The sequence below is a fragment of the Bubalus bubalis genome, chromosome 18 (assembly GCF_019923935.1).
Source record: "Bubalus bubalis isolate 160015118507 breed Murrah chromosome 18, NDDB_SH_1, whole genome shotgun sequence".
Taxonomy (NCBI): domain Eukaryota; kingdom Metazoa; phylum Chordata; class Mammalia; order Artiodactyla; family Bovidae; genus Bubalus; species Bubalus bubalis.
The window spans coordinates 49708676-49714300 of NC_059174.1; the positions used below are offsets into that span (position 1 = coordinate 49708676).

The 5625-nt window shown below is 46.9% G+C and overlaps 1 long non-coding RNA gene across 1 annotated transcript; it reads right to left on the bottom strand.

Moving 5' to 3' along the window:
• Positions 1–1104: 1104 nt before the first annotated feature.
• On the bottom strand, positions 1105–5197 carry LOC123330123. Its single transcript, XR_006545789.2, has 3 exons — positions 4649–5197; positions 2331–2407; positions 1105–1576 (listed from the first exon to the last, which is right to left on the bottom strand). It is a non-coding gene; the product is annotated as an uncharacterized LOC123330123 (long non-coding RNA).
• Positions 5198–5625: the final 428 nt, after the last annotated feature.

The window sequence follows — 5625 nt, forward strand, 5'->3', positions numbered from 1 at the left end:
ACATCTAATTCATGAGAGACTAAAGCATAAATCTGATAAAATATGCACAAGACCTGTCCACTGAAAACCACCTAATATTAGTAGGGTAACTGAGTAAGACTGAATCAATGAGAGATACGTCATGTTCAAGAATCAGATGAGTCAAGACTGCTGAAGCATCAGTGCTCCACTGATCTGTAGAATAAAGAATTCTGAACACAATCAAAATCCCATCAAGCTTTATTTTTTGTTGAATATTTCATATTTTTGTCAAGCTGAGATGAAAACATCTTTTTGACAATTCACTTTCCTACAGACTATCCTTTCAAGCCTCTTCCCTGGTGGCTCAGTGGTACAGAATCTGCCTGCAGTGCAGGAGATGCAAGCTCAATTCCTTGGTCAGGAAGATCCCCTGGAGAAGAGAATGGCAACTCACTCCATTATTCTTGCCTGGAGAATCCCATGGATGGAGGAGCCTAGGGGGCTACAGTCCATAGGGTCACAAAGAAAAGAAATATATAACTGCCATGAAATGATGGGACTGGAAGCCATTTGTTGTTATTGTTCAGTCGCTGAGTCGTATCCAACTCTGCGACCCCATGGACAGCAGCACACCAGGCTTCCCTGTCCTTCACTATTTCCTGGAATTTGCTCAAACTCATACCCACTGAGTTGCTGATGCCACTGAGTTACTATCTCGTCCTCTGTCATCCGCTTCTCCTCCTGCCTTCAGTCTTTCCCAGCATCTGGGTCTTTTCCAGTGAGTCAGTTCTTTGCATCAGATGGCCAAAGTATTGGAGATTCAGCTTCAGCATCAGTCCTTCCAATGAATATTCAGGACTGATTTCCTTCAGGATGGACTGGTTGGATCTCCTTGCAGTCCACGGGACTCTCAAGAGTCTTCTCCAACACCACAGTTCAAAAGCATCAACTCTTCAGCGCTCAGCCTTCTTCACAGTCCAACTCTCACATCCATACATGACCACTGGAAAAACCAAAGCTTTGACTAGACGGACCTTTGTCGGCAATGTAATGTCTCTGCTTTTTAATATGCTGTCTAGGTTGGTCATAGCTTTTCTTCCAAGGAGCAGCCATCTTTTAATTTCATGGCTGTAGTCACCATGATTTTGGAGTCCAAGAAAATAAAGTCTGTCACTGTTTCCATTGTTTCCCCATCTATTTGCCATGAAGTGACGGAACTGGATGCCATGATCTTAGTTTTATTTCACACCACACCCAAAATTAACTTAAAACGAATCATAGTACAAGCGTGTATGAAATACGATACAGCCATATGATTCTGATGCATAAGTAGATATAGATGATACACTGAAGATAAAGCAAATAAATAAGAATCAAGATCTTCAGCTTAAGAGGAGGGGAGCCCCCAAAGTACAGTTTTATTTTTAAAAAGCAAAATAAATGCTTGATTCTTCCCTTTATATATATCAACTTCCCCCCAAAATGAATTTATTCCTCAGTGTCCTTCCAAAGTGACCCATGAGGTTTTTAGTCTCATGACGATTCACTGACATGCTTGATCACAGTGAAAGTTTCCTGGTTATGTCAAAATCTGGGGATCAAATACTGGCCAGTGCTTAGAAAAGTAAACAAACAAAAGACAAAGCCGTTATCAATATTAAGAAAAACACCTGCAGGAGAAAGAACATGTAGCTATAAGTCATTACATGGCCCAGCTGTGAACTCTATTACACAGTCATGATAATGTAAAACCCAATGTTGATTTAAGAAGAAACGGTGATAAACTCAACAGAGGAACTGAAGGGAGGAAGAGAGTGAGTGCAGAGGGAAGTTCTAACCAAAGGAATCCCATGATTTGATTCCTGAAGGAATTCTCTAAGAGACTGAGGTCTCTGGATCTGCTCTGTCCCCGAGCAGGACGCTGAATAACAGCCCCCTCCCCCAAAGATGGGCTTCCCAGGGTAGCTCAAAAAGTAAAGAATTTGCCTGCAATGCAAGAGACCTGGGTTAGATCCCTGGCTTGGGAAAATCCCCTGGAAGAGGAAATGGCAACCCACTGCAGTATTCTTGCCTGGAGAATTCCACAGACAGAGAAGCCTGGTGGGCTACAGTCCATGGGGTTGCAAAGAGTTGGACATGACTGAGCAACTTTCACTTTCCCCAAAAGATGCCCCTGCCCTCATACTCAAAATGTGCTCCCCTTACCTGCTAAAAAAGACTTTGCAGGTGTGATTAAGTTAAGGATCTTGAGATAGGTAGATTATTCTGGATTCTTCTGGTGGCCCATTGTAATCACAATGGTCCTTATAAGGGGTGACAGAAGGGTCAGAGTCAGAGACAGAGATTGCAATAACAGAAACAGATATTACCTGATGCAGCCATGAGCCAAGGACCGTGGGCAGCCTCTAGGTTCTGGAAGAGGCAGGGGACAGATTCTCCCCTAGAGCTGCCAGACAGAAGCAACTTAGTGGACACTTTGATTTTAAACCCCTGAGACTCACTTCATTTTTTTTTTTTAAACTCTGTCATTATCCTCATCCTATTTTTCTTTAATCTATCAGATTTTTTCTTTTTTATTCTTTTATAGTGAGAAATGGAGTATCTCCTACCATACCAGTACTATATCAGCAAACAAGGATGTCACAGTCAGCAGCGATTTCAGCCCTCCAATAGGAGCCAGCAAGCCCTAAGGGCATGCAGGAAGGAGAGGAATACCTGCCATCTAGCAGCCAAAAACTGCTAGTTTTTCCAGTGGTCATGTATGGATGTGAGAGTTGGACCATAAAGAAAGCTGAGCACCAAAGGATTAGTGCTTTTGAACTGTGGTGTTGGAGAAGACTCTTGAGAATCCCCTGGACTGCAAGGAGATCCAACCAGTCCATCCTAAAGGAAATCAGTCCTGAATATTCATTGGAAGAACTTATGCTGAAGCTGAAACTCCAATACTTTGGCCACCTGAGGCAAAGAACTGACTCATTGGAAAAGACCCTGATGCTGGGAAAGATTGAAGGCAGGAGGAGAAGGGGGCGACAGAGGATGAGATGGCTGGATGGCATCACCGACTTGATGGACAAGAGTTTGAGCAAGCTCCAGGAGTTGGTGATGAACAGGGAAGCTTGGCGTGCTGCAATCCATGGGGCTGCAAAGAGTCCGAAACGACTGAGCAACTGAACTGAGCAGCCATCAGACTGCAGCCACACCCTACGATGAGCCCCAGGACAGCTCAAGATGTGAAACACAGGATACTGGCCCTAAGATAGCTGAGGTGCATATGAAAGGAACGATTTCATTGAGCCTGGACTTTTGCACCTTCCCATACATAGAAAAGTGCTAAATTACTTTACTTAGGATATCTGGTTTTCTTTAATTAACAATAATCTTTTAATGTTCAGACCACCTGCTCTTTGTTGCAAAACTTTGATATAATCTGGGCCCTTTCCTCACCTCCTTAGAGTAGTTCTCTCAGGGTTACTTGAGATGCTGCCTCCTAGGAAGCCCTCCCTGATCCCCACTACTCCCAGGCTGGGGCAGGCACATTTTGTGGATTCCCACAGTCCCCTGTACCTTCCCCATATGGGGTCTGACCCCTCTGCCTATGCCACCCCCGGGGCCAGCCCAGACCACACTGGGCAGTCAGCGTGACTGATCTGACTACCCCACTAGAGGGCAAAGCTGTCTATGTTACCACTGTGACCCCAGCATGGCCCAGCCAGGCCTGAGCACAGAGCTAGCTGGCATCCACTTTGGAGTTAAGAGGGGGAAACTGGGGTTCACTGGGGCCTCTAGCCCTAGGCACAGACAGAATGCCTTTCTGCCTCCTGGCCCTTTGGCTCTCCTCCAGCCAATTATTATGGAAGCTGGGCACGTGTGTGTGTTTAGCCACTAAGCCACGTCCAACTCTTTGCAACCCCATGGTCTATAGCCCGCCAGGCTCCTCTGTCCATGGGATTTCCCAGGCAAGAATACTCTAGTGGGTTGCCATTTCCTTCTCCTCTGGAAGCTGGGGCATATTGAAATAACACGTAGCCCTAAATGCAGGTGGAATTTACTTGAAATTTGGAGACCAAGTGGAATGTGACATTTCCAAAGTAACACTGGGAGCCAGTGACCTCCTGTCCCCGGGCAGGGCTTTCTGTCAGCTATCTAAGGGTGAGTCTCCTTTGGTAGAAAGATAGAAAATAGTGGAACCAGTCCACACCAGTTCCGGCAACAAATCTGAGAACATGAGTAACCTCTTAGGTGTTTCCCGGGCTTGAAGGCTAAGCCTGGGGGCTGAAATGGTCAGGGCCAGGGAATGAGGAGTTGAAGGGATTCTTTCCCTGCAGTCTTTGAGATTTTTTTTTTTTTTTTGGCCAAGCTACACAGTTCACTAGACCGTCAGGGAACTCCCAGTGTTTTGAGATTTTTGAGTTTATAATCATCTGCTACTTGTGTAACTGAATTTCTGTAAAAAACGGTGGTGGAGACTGCTTTGGGCTGTTGTGAGATCCGAGGGCCACACCTGACACGGACGCACACCCAGAACGACACAGCAGTGAGCCGTATAGCACGTATGCTGCCTGCCGGGACCGGCCATCAGTCATTTTCCAAATGAAAAACTGAACTAGAGGGAGGTTTTTAGCTGGCCTGCCCGAGGTTACACAGCTTCTCAAGGTCGGTGCCGGGATTTGAATCCAGGAACCCTCACCTGGCAGCAGGTACGGGTATCCCTCGCAGGTTCCAGCTCCCTCCGGTCTCGGGGTCTCTCCCGGGTCTCTGGTCACCTCCCTTCTCCAGCTCACAGCGCTCACGTCCGGTGACTGGTGGGGAGGAGAGCGCCCCCTGGTGGAAGTCCTGTGTGAGCGGCAGAAGAAGTTAGTGGGAGTGGATCGGGGGTGTCGCAGTGCGGGGTCGTACCCGATAGGGAAGGGTGGGCATCAGCGGGGGCTCACTCCTTTATTTCATCATAGTCCAGGACAACTAGTCTGTACCAGGCAAGTTCTGGAGTAGGGATGGAGGAATAGGGAAAGAACAGCCCCAAACAACAGATAGCTACATGACCTTGAGCAGGTCACCTGGACTTTCTTCTGCCCCAGTTTCTTCATCCGAGGTATCGATGACTCCTCTCTTAAGGCATTAAGGAGTGATAATAAGATTCATGCTAGGAGGAGCCCAAAGGAGATTCCTTAACCCAGGCTGGGGTGGGGAGTAAAGGGTCTGGGTTTACTATTTTCTTGCTTGTTTAGTCACTAAGTCACATCCGACCCTTTTGTGACCCCATGGACTGTAGCCCTCCAGGCTCCTCTGTCCATGGAATTTTTCAGGCAAGAATATTAGAGTGGGTTGCCATTTCCTTCTCCAGGGGATCTTCCCCACCCGGGGATCCAACTGCTGAGCCACCAGTGAAAGATACTGAAACTGAAAGTTGCCCAGTCCTAGCCGACTCTTTGCCGTCTCTATAGAGTCCATGGAATTCTCCAAGCCAGAATACTGGAATGGGTAGCTGTTCCCTTCTCCAGGAGATCTTTCCAACCCAGGATCAAACCCAGGTCTCCCACATTGCGGGCAGATTCTTTACCAGCTGAGCCACCAGGGAAGCCCCAAATTCCTGGCAGGTAGGTATAATTATGAGCCCCATTTACAGATGGGGAAAACTGCAAGGTTAAAATAACTTGCTAGAATCAC